Source organism: Coffea arabica, chromosome 5c (genome assembly GCF_036785885.1).
Source record: "Coffea arabica cultivar ET-39 chromosome 5c, Coffea Arabica ET-39 HiFi, whole genome shotgun sequence".
Lineage (NCBI taxonomy): Eukaryota > Viridiplantae > Streptophyta > Magnoliopsida > Gentianales > Rubiaceae > Coffea > Coffea arabica.
Window position 1 is genome coordinate 10,932,504 of NC_092319.1, and position 16,843 is coordinate 10,949,346.

A 16,843-nucleotide genomic window follows, 5' to 3' on the forward strand; every position below is an offset into this window, starting at 1 on the left:
CAAACATACTTGGATCTGCAATCCAAACACCTTCCTGAGATAGCACAATTCAACTCGGTTTTGCGATCCAAAAGTGTTTTCATCGAATGTTTTATAGGTCGCTCATGTATTTACTAGAACTGAATGACTGCATGAATGTATCTCTTTGTTCTTAATGATATAAACATTTAAGACATGTTTATTCTCATCTGTATCTTCTAGTTGTAGCTAGCGCTGTTAATCGAACCGGGTAGTTCGCGAGCCGAGTTCAACCAAGCTCGATAAGGGTTCAACTCGGCTTGTTTATTGAGAGAAACGAGCTGAGCTTGAGTTCAACTTGATGCTCGTTTAATAGATAAGCTCGACTCGTTTAAGCTCAATAGGCTCGAATAGTAGGGGTATTAGCGTCATTTCATTGTGTATTTGATACTCGACAGGCTCGAGTTTGAACTCGGAAATACTATAAATAGTAGGGGTATTAACGTCATTTTTATTGTGTATTTAATACTCTACAAGCTCGAGTTCGAACTCGATAAGCTCGACTCGATTTTGAACTCGAGCTCGAGTTTTCTATCAATCATATCGAGTCGATTTCGAATAGTTTGTGAGGCTCAAATTATTAATCAAGCAAGTTCGAACTGGCTCGATTAGAGGTTCGAGTTGAGCTCGATTATCACATGCTCGAGCTCGGCTTGTCTCGTTAACAGCTATAGTTGTAGCGCTTGTAATATAGCAAATGCCTTGTGTATGTTCTATAAGGCGATTGCTGGAGCATTTGTACAAATATGCCGTGCTGGGGCTGATTCAATCAGGCAAATGACTAAAAACTAAAAATGTTTGTTATCGTCTCAATGGAAGCTTACATTTTTTAAAACATTGGGACAGAGCTGGTGTCTCATTTTGGATTTCGTGTTTGGAATTTTGTCAAATCCTCCAACTTTTCAGTTCAAGGATGCACAGTTTTTTTTTTTTTTTTTTTTTTTTGCTTTGGGGTAAATTTGTGCAGATTTTCTTTATGACAAATTCAGCCCTTGTCTTTGAAGTATATCCTTTGCTCGGACGGTTAAAGCATCAAGTTCACTGAAAGGCAACGGTTCACTTTGAAAATTTAAGAAATATGGTTAGATCCAAGGTTTAGCAGTACTGTGAACCTCTTGACCGTCTTTGTTCCTCTCCCTCAATCGGTTCCTTTGTACCAAAGATAATAAAGAAACAGTAATTTAAAAAAAAAAAAAAAAAAAGGAAGAAGAAGAAAGGTACGTCTAGTTATTTGCTCTCACTATCAATGCTCTGTGGCAGAGCCTTGAAAATTTTTCAGTGGGGACAAAACAAAAGGGAGAAATGCACTTTTGGTTCTCAACGCTTGGAACTTGTGCAGTTTTGCCCTAAACTTTCGACAAAAAATAAATCTAATCCCCAATTTTTTGGTACTTTGTACGATTTCAGTCCTCAAAGTAATATGAAGCAGATTTAGGACAACTGATGGATTTTTTCAAATATTGACATAATCAATCACATATAATTACATGTTTGCTGAATTAAACTCCTTAAAAACGAAGTAAAATAGCAAGTCAATTTGAACAATAAGAATAACTCACATGATGGTACGTTAGCAACTAACTAATCAAGAAACAAAAAAAAAAAATTTGTTAATCCATATGAAAATAAGTATTATAATGTTGGGTTAATTACATTTACCTCCCCTGAGGTTTGACCATATTACCAATCAATCCCTGTAATTTGTCCAAATAACGGTCTCACCCCTTGAATGATCAAACATTTAACAAAAATCCCCTTAATGCCGAAAATGCCCTTATTGAGGCCATGTTGCATTAAAAAAAAAGAACATATTTTTATTTTATTAACCTTGAAGCAATCCAAAAAAAATAGAAAAAAGTTTTTGCTTATTATTTTATAAAAACCATATCTTTGCTTCCATAAATAGTTTTGAATCAATAATTATTTTAAATCTTAAAAATGAATATTAAAAATTAGATAAATTGAAAAAAAAATAAAAAAGAAGCAATTATTTTAAATCCTCAAGTATGGTTCAAATTTGTGGTTCAAGGCATGTTGCGGAGAGCACAAGATATGTTTTCCTCAATTTGAACCATACTCCAGGAATTAAAATAATTTCTTCTTTTTTTATTTTTCTTTCAATTTATCTAATTTTTAATATTCATTTTTAAGATTTAAAATAATCATTGATTCAAAACTATTTATGGAAGCAAAAATATGGTTTTTATAAAATAATAAGCAAAAATTTTTTCTATTTTTTTGGATTGCTTCAAGGTTAATAAAATAAAAATATGTTCTTTTTTTAATGCAACATGGCCTCAATAAGGGCATTTTCGGCATTAAGGGGGTTTTTGTTAAATGTTTGATCATTTAAAGGGTGAGACCGTTATTTGGACAAATTACAGGGATTGGTTGGTAATATGGTCAAACCTCAGGGGAGGTAAATGTAATTAACCCTATAATGTTTTGCTTAAAGGCAATGGGATAGAGAGTTAAAATGAGTTCTGGGATCAATGAATTAGGTGTTTCAACTAGTTTTAGTTGTGTAGTTTAAAATTTTAGTTAATTGGTTAGTACGTAAGTTATTGGTTCTTTTTTTTTTTTTTCCGTTCAAAGTTAGCTACTTTTTTGCTTTTCTATTTTAAAATTAATTTAACAGATACATGATGAGACATGACCAAATTCTGTTAGTAATTTGAAAAAAAAAAACTTCAAACGGCTTAGATTTGCTTTAAATTGGATACATTAGGGACCACATTTTTTTTGCTAGAACTTTAAGTACTAAAACCACACAGGGGTTAAATATTAGGGATGAAAACCACATTTTTTCCCAAAAAAAATTATCATTTCTTTCTTGTCTTTCCAAAAGTAGGACATAAATAATAATATTCACATAAAAAAAATTTCATCTAATTCATGGATAACATAAAATAAGATGATATAATTGAAGAGACTCCTGATACACTTGTACAAAAAAAAAAATTGACTTTACTAATAACAAAATGTTTTTCTTCAAAAAAATAAAACCTTTTAAATTACTAATCTATAATTTTGTGAGAGATAAACATATTGTTTTATTGGAAAAATTCTTCTATCCCTTATTGAAAAACTATCTGCTTTTTGTTTAACTAAGCAGTACAACTACTCTTGCTCTACAAATTTCTAAATAATGTACTTCTCAATTCTATGTTTTTTAATCCGCTCAATTCATCTAACAAACAAACGACAAACTATTACAAGTTCCAAAGGAATTACATAACTCAAGTAGAAGGCCTTTGCTTTTGAGTTATTTAATATTCCATTTCTATCAAATTTCATAATTAGCCATTAAATATATTTACTTCTAAATACTTGGTGGGGGCAAAACTGAAATTTTCTCAAAATTGTATAGGTTCTAGGGGCCACGTACTCCCAATTTTCCCATTGTAGATACACCCCTGCCAATGCTTGTACGTGGAAGTATGTCCTTAAGAATCTAAACCTTTACCAACTAGCCACTGGGAGAACTGATACGCTTCTGCCTAAAAATGATGGGGACTGAGTGTCAATATACCATAAGAAATAATAAAACAGAGCCCCTTCCTTTGCCTACAATACAAATTTAGAATTGAGTGTATGTGCCATGCAACAAATATTTTCTCATTAAATAAGAATGGATTTCTTCCATATTGATTTTGGAAGAGGATAAATTGTGTTAGGATGATTACAAGGTAAGTAAGACTCGTTGCTCCTGATTATGTACTCATTGTTTTGAGGGGTTAATTCCACTTTGTCCCCCCAAACTTTGGACGATTATCCACTTCAGTCCCTAAATTTCAAAATGGGACACTTAAGTCCCTAAACTTATAAATACCTCCCACTTAAGTCCCTAAACTTATAAAATGGGACACTTAAATCCCTAAACCCTTATAAAATGGGACACTTCGACCACCAATGGCATTCAGGATTTGTTAACAATTTTCCTTAAGTGTGAGATATTTATAAGTTTAGGAACTTAAGTGTCTCATTTTGAAATTTAGGGACTGAAGTGGGTAATCGTCCAAAGTTTGGGGAGACAAAGTGGAATTAACCCTTGTTTTGAGTTAAGAGCACTTATATTATTGGTCTAAGAGTTATTATGCACGGTCAATATAGTACTCCCTAGTTCCACACTCCCACTTTTATAGGCTTTTTTTTTTCTTCATCCGTCCCGAATTATAGTTTACCTTTTAATTGAAAAATGTAGTTAACTTGTAATTTCTCTAAAGTATTCTTATTTAATTTAAGTTATTATTGAGTAAAACCTAACTTATTTAATGTAAAGCTAATTAGTCATACTTCATTTAATATAAGGATATTTTAAAAAGATAGGAAGGTAGATTAATTACCTCGTTTGGATTGCATTTTTCGTCATTTTTCATGGAAAAAATACTGTAGCGATTTGATGTATGTGAGAAAAAAAGGTAACAGGGAAATGTGATCACGGAAAACGACATAATTTTTTGGCGGAAAACGGCAACCGAACAAGGCGGAACCAATAAAGTTAACTAACTTTTTTTCAAAATGTGTGAAAAAAAAAATTCAAACCTACCAAAGTGAAAGAGTATCATATTTTCTAATCAAATTCTCGAAGTTCTATGTCCTTCCAACTATCTCTTGCTCATAAGTTAATAATTGTATTTTAATGTCCTCAGTTGGGGCGAGGACAAAACTCTGGTTGGGCTCATTGCCTGCCTAGATAAGCTTTCAGACCACTAAAACACATGATCACTAATACGAGATTAAATGAAGGTAGAAAGCTCCAGGATAGTGTCTTATTAGCTTCCTTATGTCTTGATACTTGTATACACACAAGCATGAGAATTGAGAGGAAGGAAGGAAGCTTTGTGAAAGCTTTCAACTTGACCAAATAAATATGGATGGCTCGAGGAGTCATCTGACCAGAGCAAACTTCCATCAGTTGGCGCTGGGCATGCAAAAAGGAAATTGGTCCCAACTTAATAGAGCGAAATAAAAGGAGTGAATCATTAGCATGGCTTACCAATGATCCCTCGTTGCTTTCATTTTGGTTCCGTTGATAAGCCATTGACGACTTAGATCAGTGCTAATTCTTAAATTATAGGGGAGATGAGTGCGAATATCAGAAACCTCAGCCCTTGAGTTTTCTGCAATTTTCTCTAAATTATAAAGTACCCGAGGGACTTTTATTTTTTTTGTCGGCAACGGTAAATGTCCTATAACCTAATCTAACCTAATCTAGGGGGAAAGGATAAGGGGAGATGGTCAACCAAAATCAGCCACAATTGTGGCAAATTTTTTAGGGAGGCAGGGGTAGAACCCCTGACTTCCAGCATCACCAAAGAGGGTGATGATCATTGGACCAAATGGCCAGTGGCTACCAGAGGGGCTAGAAGTGCCTAAATTTGTGTCATAGTGCTCATTTGAACAAAAAAAATCAACTCTAAGAAAGAAAAGGAAAGAAAAGAAAAGCTGTGAATCTGACTAAGTGAGGCTTTGTATAAACAAAAGATGAAGTTATGTTATTAAAATAAGACATGACGAGATATCTAATGGCTCTTAGTAATCAAATCATAACAATAAACCCTCAACGAAAGATTTGTGTAGTTTCATAATTCATAGAAGAGGTTGTGGAATTATATAACAAACCTCTCGTGATTCTGATGTAATTTCACTTTAATATTTCTGCTAATCACTCTCTTTGTATAACAATAACATCTGCTCCTTTTACTTTCATTTCTAGCTTTTTTCTTTTTTTTTTTTTTTTTACTTTCCAGTTTTGGTAAGTTCTTGGAAGCTTGAAGAAAAGAAAACTGTGGAGGACGTGGCACATTTTTCATCTCATCGTTATAGTCAACAGCGATCCAAAGTTGCCGATTGAAGTGGGCAAATTCGCAAAGCACTTATCACGGGACCTATCTAGTGTAGTAGTAATTCTTTTATTTTAACTTTTCGTGGGATCAAAGTATTGTCATATGTCAAATCACTGTCCCTCAAGTGGTCAATGAGGTAAGTACAAGAAAAGCCTAATCTGAAACAACAGTTCCTCATGTTTACTTATATCGGAGGCCCCCAAATAATAGTGTTCAACCACCAGCTTTTGAGCTGGTGGCCACCGCTAGCTGGTGGAGTGAGAGACAAAGGTTCAACATAAAAAATATTACGTTTAAGTGATTTATTTTTAAAAAAATTCAGGGAGTGTGGTGCTGTGCATCCGTCTAATTCGGTGATAATTCAGTCCCCTTCGAATTATTCGTGGGCCTCTTTAGGTCCGCTTCTTCCCCTTAGTGTAGGATAGATTAATTTTATCGTCTCCGAAAAAAAAAATAATAGTAGCATTCAGCTGTAGAAAAGGAGTTCAAAATAGCTCTTTTTGGATTCTTCAGTTTTTCAAAAATTAATTTTTTAAATATTTTAAAAATATTTTAAAAAATAATATAATTTTTTAATATTTAAAATATATTTTAAAACTCTACTACTCTTAAATATTTTAAATATTTAATAAAAATATCTCAAAATATACTTTAAAAACTCTGTTACAGTAAAATTTTTTTAAAATACCCTAAAAAATAGTTAATCCAAACGAAGCCGCACACAACATAAAGACATGTGAACTTACAGTGCAAATTGGTTTACATCAAAGGACTAAAATGTGAAGCTGCTACGTATTTTTGTGCATATGGGATTATGGGTATCATTCCACGGCGAAATGGGGTGTAGTGTGGGTGAACTTTAGGACACTTTTGGACGCGCAACACTTTGACATAGTCAAGTGCAGATGCAAAGAAATGAAATTGAGGACAAGAGTTACCGGTCCAAATAAGTAAGACCAAATTTATTGAGTTTGAAAACAATGGTCGTAAGTTGACTTGTCATGCAAATATGAAAAGGAAGATTAGAGGTCCCAAATGAAATGGCATCACAATAAATAATTTGAAGTTTCATTTCCCAAAAAAAAAATAAATTTATATAGAATGAAGACTTAAAAAAGGAAAAAAGAGCTTAATTATGAAATGGGACCCTTAATTGACAATTGCTTTCCGATTTGCCCTCTATCCTTTTGCAGTTTACTCTATTTTTTTTTTCTCGTTACGCTATTAGCCTGTTGATATTACATATATCGCATTATTTGCTTGGGTTAATCCCACTTTGCACACTTTTTAACTATACTTAGATTCTCACTGCAGTTTCTAAACTTTAAATTGGAACATTTTGGTCCCTAAAATGTAAAACTTGTCCCACTTAAGTTAAAATCTTTAATGAAAGCGAGACGGATTTCAGAGTTAAATAGGACAGATTTGATATTTTAACGACTAAAGTAGAACAGATTTTATACTTTAAAACGGGACAAATTCTATACTTCAGAAACTAAAATAGAACATATTTTGTACTTTAAAAACTAAATACCTACGCTTTAATGTGTTAGAAACCAAAGTGAGGAGTCAGGTATAATTGAAGAGTGCGAAGTGAAATGGACCTTATTTGCTTGGTTTGTATTTGAATGAAAAGACTATAATAACCATATAATGGGATTACGCGTAGTGTATTGACATTTAATAAGACCATGTTAAACATCCCTCAAATGGCATGCAGAGAGGGAAAACAGAGGTACAAAGGAGAACTTAGAGAAAGGAAATTGACATGCGTTGTGGGGGCTGCAAAGGGTGGTAGGGTTGGAAAGGGAAGAGAAGCATAAATTGGGCTGTCTACTAAATTTTGGGTGCCTGGGTTTGCGTAAAATTACCAGAATCTATTTTTTTACTTATTTAATTGGTTTGAGTTTGTGACCAAAAAATTCATATTACAGGTAAAGTGTTAACTGATATTTGAATCTTTAAGGATAAAAATTTCGCAAGTTGTGATTGTTAAAGTGTTAATTGGTACTCCCATCTGGGTTTCTAAATTTCAAAATTGCACACTTTGGTCTCTAAAATTGAAACAACAGCAGAAAATTCATAATAGAAAATTAATTGAGTAAAAAATAAATACAACAGCTTCAAAAAACTAATATATAATAGAAAATTCATCAAAAATCTCATTTTTTATGCATTTTGATTTTTTGAGTTTGTTAAGTTTTGTGTATTACTCAATTAATAGTTATTGGATCTTAAGGAAATAAAAAAGAATTAAAACATGATGTTTGTGAAGGAGAAATAATAATATAATAAAACGTGAGACAGAGAGTGGCACAGAATGTGGAACAGAAGATCCGTTGCGGAATTAAATTCCACATTTATTCTATGGATAGAATTGACCAAGTAGATTTCGAAGTCTTAAGTCCTAACCGTGCAAGAGTTGAAAGGAATAAATTGTTTGATTTGGCATAGTTGCCATATTCAATTTCAATACTAGGTTGCATTGTCACGATGACATCATTATGTGCATGCATAAACAGTTTGATATAACCCCATTACTATAGCAAGGCAAATATCCACAAATAAAAGAGAAACAAAGCAAGGCATATATTTTCTCTAAGTATCCGTTATGATGTAGGTTAGGATATTTTTATTTTTTATTTACTTTTTTAGGGTTTGTGCTGATTGAATGTTAACTATTTGCATTCCTTGCAACATTTTTTAGTCAAATAGGAAAATCCTTGAACAAGGAGATACCACATGCAGTTTGGACCATACTTAGAGAATTGTTCCATTAAAGTTTAAATTAAAGCCAATTCTCAACAAAATGATTAATTAGGCCTGCGAACATAAAAATCTTTGCTTATATTGGCACTTGAGAGGGAGGGAATGATGGGCTGAGTGATAGAGCAGAGGGAATGTAAGTGAGAGATCTCGGATTCAAGACCTTCTACTTACACAAAAAAAAAATTAAAAAAAAACTTTGCTCGAGTAGTAAATAAATAAATAATGATTTATGGAAAATCGTTAGCTTTTTGTTCGTTTTTCTTTGACCTTGACACTGAATTTCTACTATTCATTTTTAGAGAAATAGAATTTGGATTCCTTAAGACTTTAATTACAAAATGTTATTCCTCTTTTTACCAAATATAGATAGTGATCATGCAATGTTTTGCTGTCTCTTTTGGATTTTTATTACTGTTTATGGGGGATCTCTAAAATTTCTCCTTTTCACTAAGGTTGATTTTAAATGATTCTGGGACGATTTAGAATCTTCACTCCATTCATCTAATTAGGAAAATCAACACGAAATGTTCAACGCCTATATTCGGTAATACAAACTTCAAACGCCGGAAGGATAAGTTTAATTTGATTGAACTTAAATATTTCACTTTATATGAAGCAATCTTCTTGAAATAGCCAAAAGAATGAATATACCCAAGTTTAAGAGCCATATGATACGTGGAAAGTTAAACTTGTACAATCAAATTAGATGATGGTTGGTGTTTTCTACTGTTCTAGTGGATGGCATTTCATCATACCATAATGAAAATCACTACTCAAAAGTTCCAAATTTATTGACTATCCATGCCATCATTTACCATCAATCCAATCCAGAAAGGACAGGGATGCGTCCACGTATCTCCCGTCTGTCTAATGTGTATTTGACTGTCTGTAGTAAGTGTGTCAAAAGTCGTCCGTCCCACGTCGAGAGATCATGGGGCATTAGTCTCTGAATTTAAAGTCTACAGATAATCGATTCAGTTATCAATTGGGTGAATCTAATTGCTTTGTAAGTCCCCCTTAGATTATCTATTTGGACCGTTCTTTCGATTCTCGCTGAGTGATTAATCTAACTATGTGTGGTGTTGTTCCTTGCCTCAAGAAAAAAGTGTGTCAAAAGTTGAAATGAAGACACTTTAGAAAAGCAGGCACTCAGGACCTTTTTCGATTATTATGTATTTTATGTTGATTTCTATACAACATTTCCGTCCTTTCTCTTCTTTTCTTTTTTTTTTTCCCTTTTTTTTCCTTGTCGTAAAGTAAACAAAGAAAAATTGATGTTCTAAAAATCCAAGAAAATTCCAATAAAGGTCAAGAGAAATAATTTAATATGATTTCGTTCTAGCAATAGATGTTCATTTGCAGTTCGGGTTGCATGTCCTCAAACCCATGTATATTCAAGATATTTAAGTACAGTTTTCTTCTTTTTAACTAACCACGATGTTGCTTATACATAATATCACACAGAATTTTTTACGCGTGTTTTTAATTTATTTTTATTATTTTACATATATTACATCATAAAAAGTTATATAGTAAATAATACGTAATTTCTCTTATTGTATAATCTTCACTTTAAACACAAGTGAGTGATACATGTTGTACTTTACTAGGTTTGTGAATACAAACTGTAGTAGGTTTTATACACTGTGGCGGAGTCAGGACCTATAGCCCGTGGGTGCAATATTATACACCTAAAATGATGCCGTTATTATGTAAAGAAAATTTTAATTAAAGATGATGTTTTTATCATGAGATTTTTTGTGTTGTGAAAGTATTGAATTTGTTTCTTATTCAAGTAGTAAACAATTATGTATTTTAATAGCTTTAAAAGGTTTGTATCATATAGGAGAGATGTTTCAAAAATTGGTTATTTAAGAAGATAAATGTGAGGGGAATGAGAATTTCTCATAATATAAGGAGGCAATGTAAAAGGGGAAAGTCGTACTTTTCAAATTTGAGAGAGTGCAACTATGATTAAAAACATTAGATATTTTTAATAGGTGTCTGACCATTCTTCTAGTGTGGCTACACTACACAAAAGATTCAGTTGCGTTTTGTCTACGAGCCTTGACCAAAACAAGTCCATGTATGATTGTCCATGAATTGGTAAGGCCTATATTGTCCACGTAATTTGAATGTTGTCCTTTTGGCAATGTTTTCAAATCCGGACCGTCAATCGAACCGGTGAGGTGAAAGGGTCGAGATTCAACTGGTCGGACCGGTTCAATCGGGGTTCAATAAATAAATAAATAAATATATATATATATATATAGACACACACACCTATGCATAGAATAAGATATAAATACTGAACCACAATACTGTAATTGTTTTAGAATTTACTGCAATTGCAACAGGGAAAATTTGGTGTATTGAGAAAAAAATAAAAAAAACCCCATCTCCATCACCACTAGGAATGGCAACCGGGGGGGGTGGAGTCCCTCATCCCGTTGCCCAAACATTCCCCCCTCGTCGGTGCCTACTTGGGCTAAATAGAATAAATGTATAATTAGTAAAAGTGTAATTGGTAATTCAGTATAAATGTATTAGTATATATGTAATGCACATGCCAAACTCAAGCTGAAATTGGGCTATCCAACCAATTGTACCTGATTGAAAACTTTATAATAGCACAAGAGGTGAATTGATTCAATTAGACATTCATGTGAAAAAGAAACATTTTTTGAGGGGGTGGGGGGTTTAATTAGAATTAACCCTTATGGTGACTATGGGTGACTAGTGTAATAACATGAAGAAGAAGGGCAACTTTTTTGAATGTGACCAACGTAAGATGAAGCAAGATGGGAAAGTTAAAAAGTGGGGTCGGCTATTGATATTTCAGCTTTCCGGAAAGTGCCAAATTCCAATTCCTTGATGAGAGTTGGCGCCAGAGGAAGGGAGAAAAGATGCACGTAAGGATGAAGCAACTGGTGAGCATGGGGTTCCCCAACTCTCTGGCTGCTGAAGCCTAAAGCTCTAAAGGCCGCCGGCGGCGACATCGTCAAGGCCACCGACTGGATTCTCAGCCGCAGCCAAACAACACCCAGTCCTCCTCATCGTCATACTGCTGATACTGCATATTGCTGATACTGCAATATAAACTGCAAGCTTCGGACCTCGATGCTTCCTTTTTGCTGATTGCTATGGATCAAATTGGAGTTTGGAGAAGGAAATAGAAACGGCAGGCAAGGCAATTTTCGGCAATTGCAGAGAGAGCCAGAGAGGAACCCAGGACGACTGAAGCCGCGAAGCGAAGTGCGAACTGCGGCGAAGAGGAAGTCTAAAGTGAAGTGAAGATTAGGGTCTGGTCAAAATTGAAAATTTTGTCAATTTTGACTCAAAAATTGGAAAACCACGGTTCACGGTCCGATCAAAACAGTTTTGAAGGTTTGAACGATTTTTTACGAGTTTGACCGGTTTTTTATCCAAGTCAATATAAGCTATGGACCGGACCGGACACATGGCCGGTTCACGGTCGAACCGGTCAAACCGGCCGGTCCGATCCGGGTTTGAAAACATTGCCTTTTGGCTAGATGATCATTTCTGTAGTACTGTTTCTCCGTCCCGAGTCCCACACCGTTATTCTGGATTGTGTGAGTTTAGGATTTAAGTTTTATAGGAGGCTTCAAAAGTTAGCATATTTTGGGGTTCTCTTGTGGGGTTAGCTTAAATGTTGAGTTTGTCGATTTTGGTAAAAAGAAAATTGACCAGTGGCGAGGGTTGAAAATCAGAGTGTGGTGGGTTCCATTAGTGGGTTTAGCAGCAATCTCCCTGTTTCCCCGTCCCGAGTCCCACATCGTTATTCTGGGTTGTGTGAGTTTAGGATTTAAGTTCTATAGAAGGCTTCAAAAGTTAGCGCATTTTGGGGTTCTCTCGTGGGATTAGGTTAAATGTTGAGTTTGCCGATTTTGGTAGAAAGAAAAAAAAGGATCATTTCTGTAGTACCAAATTACATGACCTATTGATATAAACGTCTAATAAATCATCCTATTCAACCGGCAATTCATTTGATCTTGCTAAATAATCATCTACCTTGCTAGTATTTTAAAACAATCATCTAAAATTTTTGGATGGCTAAATTGTTTCCTCAAAGATTTGTCGTTTTCAGTAAACCATTTACAAAATCATTGGAAATGACAATAGAAACATCAATAAAATGCAATCGATGTAGCATTCATACAAGGCTTGAAATGACAATAAATTTAATGGGTTCGAATTTAAATACAGTGAATCCAATTTAGACCCCATTCATTGACATTACTATTCAATTTCATACAAGGCTTGAAGGGCTGGACCAATTTAGCAATTGATTATGCTCAAAAAGACTTCGTAGAGCTTCTTGTCTTTGATTTCTAGCAATAGCAAAGAAAATTCTATGGTCATTGTGTCCATGTTAACAATTTTGCACAATAAATTTATGTCACTTGAATAACGGAAGTACAGATTCATCAAAACTAAAACAAATAAAGATGCATAACTTTAGGCTCATGACATGGAACTATCACAAACCGCTTTAAATACAAAATTCTCCTTTGTGTCTTCCTAGTTTATTTAATCTTTTTTTTTATCGGCAACTGTAGATGTCCTATAACCTAATCTAACCTAATCTAGGGGGAAGGGGTAAGGGGAAATGGTCAACTAAAACCAGCCACATATTGTGGCAATATCTGAGGAAGGCAGGGATAGAACCCCTGCCCTTCAGCATTACCAAATGACCATGACTTTTCCTAGTTTATTTAATCGTTATGTGGTAAGTTGCCTGGTTTGCTTATTTTACTATTAAGAGAGATATATATATATATATATATGTAGCTCATTATGAACATTAATTAGCATAGTTGACTACTGGATTTATCTAAAATGTAGTCAGCGGTGTGTTAAATAGTCATGTATCAAGTGAGGTCTCAAGTTTTAATATATTTAAAAAGTGAAACTGAATTAAAAAAAGTGTTTAAATATAAGGAAGACAATTAATATGAATGGCCGCTCAATTGAAAAAAATGCCAACCATAATTTATTGAATAAATCTTTACTACACTGATAACGTATATATTGCGAATCTAGATGTATGTTACACGAGCAAAACTTGTAATTCAAATTATACACGGTCAATATAGGAAGGACTAATTCTAATTATATATGTCACGACATGTCAGTATTGGCTTAAAAAAGATCAAATACATGAATGCGCGATATTATAACAAACTGAGTTTTGATAGGTCAAGAGTTCAATTATTTATCCAAACACTAAAATATTTGTTGGGAATATCCTTGTGCATCCTAAACTACACTTAAAGCTCTGAATTTGTAATATAAACTTGCCCAAGAGTAAATGTACTTTAATCGAATTAACATTCTAAAATACACTTAGAACTTTAAAAGTAAGCTTCAAATATATGTTACTTAATATCATAATATGTAGTTTTTATTCTGAACAATTTCAAGCTCTGTCAATATAACAGGGTAAAAAAGTATTCCTGCATGCAGGTTTTGCCAAAAATATATATACATATTCATACATATATACATATATATATATATATATATATATATATATATATATATGCATATCTTTTCATGGGCAGTAACATTTAAAGTAGAAATATTCAATTGAGAAATCTAAATTCGACCATTTCCATCATTCTTTTTACTTTTTAAAACTCATCCTTTCTTCGCTATTTTTTTTTAAAGAAAAAAAAATCTAATTTCTATAACTGAATTTCTGCATCTAGCAGGAAGCACTCTCACAAGGAAAAATACTAATTTACTCTATCGCAAAAAAGGAAAAAGAAAAAAAAAGAAGTCCACGTACTTGGGTTGGCATTAAATATCAAGGAAAGTGCCAACAATGCAGCATTTATGATGCTAGGCCTATGATGATCCACCATGCTATCGACAACAAATACTCCGCAAGGAATGCCCAAAAGTGGGTACCACCTTTTGCATCATCCATGGGTCAGTAAAGGCTGTGTTTTGTGCAGTTCCAATTGGAGCTGGTATTTGTTGCGATATGTTCCCGTATAAACTCACATTACATATACTATTATATTTAAAGAATAATTTCAGAAACCTCTCCCAAGGTTTCCTACAGCTTCACTTGACACCCTTAAATTTTAAAAATTTTAGTTGCCTCCCTTTAAATTTTTTGTATCACTTACAGCTAGGATAATTTTAGAAACATCTCCCAAAATTTCTAACTATTTCACCTAGCTCCCTTAAAGTTTTAAAAATTACACTTACCTCCCTTAATTTGACACTTTTGCTAACTAGATCTTAAAATACGATCAAAATTTTAATGAATATCCTAAAATGCCCCTATCTTATAAAGTTTGATCTATTCTTCTAAACAATTATAAAGCAATTTGGCATAATTATAAAAGGAATGAGTGCCAAGTTTTTCGTTTTAATATTTATTATTTGATAATCAACTATAATAATAAATCTATCGCTACAATAGGCAACTTTTCATAATGCTTTATTGGGAAATTAGATTCTTTTTAAAATAGAGAAGAAAATGTTGTCTAGATATTTTTAAAGATTGTGGACTAGTTCAGTGATATAACTACTATAGTATTTTGGGCCATTTGTTTCTAGATTATTGTTGATTTATTCTTGATTATGATACCAAAGGAAAAAAAGAGCTACCCAAAAATTGGATGCTATTAAAGTTATAAAAAAAAATTGTACTAGTTTGACATTTGATTAGGAAAAGGCTAGGGACAGCATTGCTAATTTTTCTGATTTTTTTGATGAAATACACAAAGAAATGGATAAGAAGGAAAAAGGAAAAAAATTATAAAATCCTTCTTTTGTATAAGCATGGCAAACAAGGGAATTTTACTATAATTTTAAGGTTAGTATTGTCATTTTAAATAAGCAAGAGAGATATGTGTAATTTTTAAAAATCAAGGGTTCTAAGTAAAATTATTAGAAATCTCAAGGGAGAATTTTGAAATTATCCCTTTACAACCCATTTTAGAATATAATATTAAAAAATTCATTTTCGGAGAGCAAATATAATCTCATTTTAAATTTGCCCTTTTATTGTCTTACTTTTTATTTCAAAAACGTAAGTATATTAATAACAAAAAATAAAAATATAAAGTATGAAGGTTTATTTTGACTGGACAACATATAGTGTGTTAATTTTTAAATTCCAAGAGCTAATGTCCAAAAGTTTATTTGAAATTCTTGCAAGTTACAAAGATGATATTTTCTTTACATAAAATATTTTGAGTTAGTCTAAGAAATTTTATAAATTGTTTACATTTTTTTAAATTTTTAATTTTTTTGTCCTAATTGATGGTTTGAAAATTAAAAAGATACAACATGCTGACAGTTGTATATAAACTTGTTTATATTGTTTTTAAACTGGTGTAAAAAGATGTTATAATGGTTATAAATTATTGCAATTTATTTTTAAGAGTGTTGAAAATCATTCATAATTTTAAATAATTTAGCATTCTTGTCTGAACTAATGACACAAAAACTATTAAAGAGTTTTTCAATCTTATTATCAACTTTTAAATTTTCATTAAAGAACTATGTTGATCAATTTATAAAAATTAAGAAATAAATTTGGTGTGCTATGACAATTAAGAAATAATAAGAAAAGGGAAATTTTGAAATGAAACTGTATTTTCTCTCTCAAAATGAGTTTTTAATATTATATTTTGAAATGAATTTCAAATGTTACAAAAAGTTTGAAGTAGTGAAGACAAGTGAGATTTTTCAAAGTTTAAGGGCACCAAGCGCAATTCTCAGAAACCTTAGCGGAGCTTTTTTTTTTTTTATTATTATTATTTAATATCAGCTTTTGCTAATATAAAAATATAAAATACTAACCTATTAGGATCGGAGTTTTTGGGAGGTTTTTTTTTTTTTTACAAATATACACTGTAAATATTTAATATATGTGAAAAATATATTAAGCTATGTGATGTAATTATGTAAAGAATAATTCCCGCAATTTATGTCAAATGACTAATAACACATCATTAGAGTGGTCTACATTTTAAATTATTGAAATTATTATAGAGTTAAAGATTAAAAATAATTATTTTATCATCAAATGGTAAATTTTAATTTAAGATGATGTATTCAAAAGGGATTATAATATTTATTTAAAAATATGAAATTATCGATAAAAAATGACTAAAAATCATGATATTATTAAACGGTAGACACAAATATAATAATCCTTAAAA